Here is a 4,222-nt window from a genome sequence, read left to right as displayed (position 1 = left end):
GTTTCTCCCTCTAGATTCGTTTGCCTGATCTGCCTGTCTGCCTATGTGCCAAACCTGATTCCTGTGTTGAGTCGTGCATTTGAGTCCTCACTCAGTGGTTTTAACAGAAATCTATCTTGCCTCAGTGACTTTCTTGTCACTTATCTAATTTAAAGTCAGTGTTAAAAGTTACTGTTTTTGCCGTGTGGATGGTTCTGTTGGTCAGTCACCGATTCGGTCCACAGTGAAATGTCTCAGCAGCTAATTGATGGACTTCCCCAAACTTTTGTACAGGCATTTATGGTCACCAGAGCATGAATCCTGTTGATTTTGGTGATGCTCTGATGGTGCCATTGTTTTGTCCGCCCCCAAGTGCGATTACTGTTTTCGCACCTGCCCAACCGAATCGCACCAAGAGGGAAAACAAACCAGGGTTCGATTTAACCTGACTAAAATACGCAGGTGTGAAAGCACCCTATTTCTCATCAGCTTTGTACTTCGTCTTTAGTGTTAAATAGCAAATGTTAGCATGCTTACACACTAAGCTACTATGTAAACATTACACCTACTTAGCATCAGCATGTTAGCATCGTGAGCATGTTGCCACGATGATATTAGCATTTAGCTTGAGGCTAGCATAGCTGTGGGTGCTTAGACTTGTAACTTTATTATTATAGCTCTGGAACCATGTAATTGTCTGTATTCTTTTGTAGTGAATGACAGTGTAAAAGCCTGTTTAAATTGTTTGTATTAATTGCTGAGGTAATGTTTTTACGCTGTCCTCTTGATGGAAAAAGAAAGAAAAAGAAAAAATTAGAATAAAATAAAAATGTGTCTGTTCTTCTGTGAAGCATTTTGTAACTTTGTTTTTGAAATGAAAGTTACTATTATTACTATTAATATAAGGGGAAAATAGCCATATATTGTAAAATTAAATGGGAAAAATTACTGTGGCAAGTGTCAGACTGAAACACGTGGATACGTGGTTGAATGTAGTACTTTCAGTGTTAGTGGCACCATTTTTAACCATTCAACCATCCTCAAAAGCACTTCTCCCTATCTTAATGTGTAACAGCTTATACTGCCTAACTCTTCATTGAGCACTTCTAATGCTGAATTGTAATGAGATCAAATACACACACACACACACACACACACACACAAACACACACACAGACACAGTTATTCCAGTCTTGTGTGGTGCTGTGACATGCAGCCTACACACACATGTCTTTGTCAGGCTGTTCTTTGTAAACTTGTACCTTTTCAGGGGTGCCTTTCTGTCCCTCAGTGGGACCACCAGTGAGTTACAGAAGCAGCCAAGTCGGACTCTGGCACTAATTGGCTACGCTATTAGAGGCCCACAGAGCCACACTTAGACTACAGAAATAAGCTCGTCAGTGTAGGCATGGAGGCTGGGCACGGCGCCTGCGTGAATGCGTGAGACAGAGGGGGACAGAGGGAGAGAAATTTCTAATTAGGGGTTTCTGATGGACATGAGAAACCTACAGAAGCAGTTCAAAACCGTACACCCTGCAACACATGTACGCACACACATACCCATCCTCTGACCAGAGCAGTCACAGATTGCTAGGTGCTGGTGTTTGTGGTGGTGGTTGAAGAGTGTGTGTGCGTGTGTGTGTGTTGGTTGGGTGGGGGGACTTTTGTCTGATGCACTTCAGCTCTGATTGACAGCAGGGACAGGAAGTGAGGGCGTGGGGCTCAGAGAGGAAAAGAGCTTTTCTCTCTATGCTGCCTTCCTCAGATTAACATTCTCCTCCACCTCTTCAGATTCCTCTTATCCTCCTCTCTGCCTTCCTCTGCTTTCACTCTCTCTGTCTTCTCTCTGGCATGTTTTACTTTCCTCCTCCTCTGTGTCCTTCTGTCCATTTATATCCATTTACATTCAGTATCATACAATACTTCTTTTAAAGACATTTGTGCTTGCTTTTTGTTTCCCCCTTCTCGCCTTGTCCATTTCCTTCAGAAGCAAAAGATTAGGTTACTCGGGGCACTTAAAGCGGAGGTGCACTGCTAAACAAATGCTTATACAACTGTGCCAATGACATGAAGTGATTGAGTATCTACTAATGCTCTATTAGCCACGAAATAAATCAACTCAAACCAAAGCAAACCCAAACAGCGATTTGCAGACATAACCAGGTAGTGGTGCTGATACCTGGGATGTTTAGTGTTCATGGGTTAATTGTCAGATTCATGTCATGGTTTTGATAGAAGACAGTTTTACCACTACAAATAGCCTCTGTAAAAAAAAATATATTAATTCTTCAAGCATTCAAGACTGAACTGAGAGCTGCTGCACTCATAGAGGCTGATTGAGGACAAAGCATTACATCATCAGATTTTTCAAGCCTTTAACTGCTGCATTTGCCTGCGAACAGAAAAATTAGATAGATAGATAGATAGATAGATAGATAGATAGATAGATAGATAGATAGATAGATAGATCATGCATCTATGGCCGGCCTGTCATTAAGAAGCTGTGTCATGGCTACAGCCAGAGGTATGGGCTATAAAACTGGATACAGCAACAATATGATTTCATGTCGCCCACCACTAGTCTCAGAACTGACAGCAAGAAGAAAGAAAGAAAAAAAGAAAAAGAAAGAAAAAAAGAAAGGTTCATTCAAGGCTGCCAGGAACAGATTACCTACAGTGAATTGTACAATCCAAAAGAGAATATAGGCTCACATTCATAGAATTACAGCAACAGTAGAACAAGGTTTTAAAAAAAATTATACAAATGTTAATATCTCAAGAGGATTACAATGAATGTGGATCTAGGAAAAATAAATAAATACAAATTTAATATAAATAATAAATAATAATACAAATTCATATAGAAAAAATGAAAAAAAAAATCTTTGTAGTTTCACCTTCAGTTTCAGCCCAAGATATTGGTTTATATAACTGAGTTAAACAAGTGTCTAGCACTATTACCACATATCACAGTGATAAAAATGTTATATCTGGACTAATCAATACTGATCTAGGAATAAAAGATTAAAAAGCAAGAAATACAGCAGGAAAATCCTTTAAGATTTGACAGGTTGCTGATCTTGGAGCAGATCTGGTCAGATTCGTGAGAAAGTTCCCCCCTGGGTTATAGTGAGATACAAAGCTAATGCTAATACCAAGCACCAAAGTCTGTGGACGTATATGAGACAATTTTAAAGGATAGGCTTATATTTTTTCATGCCTGTCCTCAAACAAAACTCACATGCCCATATGTATCTACTCTGAACGAGTTATTACTTGCTGTAATTGCTCTCTCTGTCCATGCTGGCTGTGAATAAATCTCTTTCTGAAGCAATTTCATTGTAAGAGAAGAGGGACAAAAACGCATTCTACATTTCAGCAGAAGCTAATGTAAGGCTTCAGCTGTCTGGAAAATCAAGTGAACATCTTCCAAAGTTACACTGTTTTTGTATCACATTTCCCTCTGTCTCAACAGGCCATGTTTCCGTGCTGAGCTTTGGTGAAGGGTAATGACAGGAAGAGAAATTTTCATTCAAAAAGAGACAGAGTTAATTTGTCTAACTTGGACTACTGAAGCCTCATATGAGCTTTGGTTGAACTGAAAATATTTTTGCACAGAGTGAAGGCTGTGGCTTTGTCCCCCATTACTTTCACTGAAATAGTTTTAGGAAGTGATCTAATCAGTATAGACGGGAGGAAAAAATGCAGCGACCAATAGTGAACTTAAAATATACAAATGGACATAAGTTATATAAAATGTGAGACTATCCATTAGGAGAATCATTATAAAGGATTTTACCTTAGTTAAACAAAGCCCCTAATCACCTTAACCATTCATATTTTCTGTACATATAAACTAAAAGTATTTGTAAATTATTATTTTCACATCATTCATCCCAGTTGTGCTAACATTGTTCTCACCAGGCAACAATGCGAGACAGCCTTACAGTGAAGTTCGTGGGGCATTGAAAACATGAGAAATTAAACATCCAATTATCTAAATTGATATCTGGTTGTAAAATTGTGAAAGGTGAAAGTCAAAGTTGCATCTGGAGGAAAATCTGGGTTCTAGGAAAATCATTTTTACTCCTATGTGCCTGGTCTGCCAATCACAGCACTTCTCTCCATAACCCAGACAGGATTAGTTCACATTTGGGAGAAAGGTTTTCATGAGGAAAAATGTTGTGTGACGAATGTTATGATATTCATTCAGTTGAGACTTAAAAGAAACATGCTGCCGAGA

The sequence above is a fragment of the Trachinotus anak genome, unplaced genomic scaffold (assembly GCF_046630095.1).
Source record: "Trachinotus anak isolate AG129_WGS33_773 ecotype Australia unplaced genomic scaffold, CSIRO_AGI_Tana_v1 ptg000008l, whole genome shotgun sequence".
Taxonomy (NCBI): domain Eukaryota; kingdom Metazoa; phylum Chordata; class Actinopteri; order Carangiformes; family Carangidae; genus Trachinotus; species Trachinotus anak.
Note: the sequence above shows the minus strand (reverse complement) of the source record.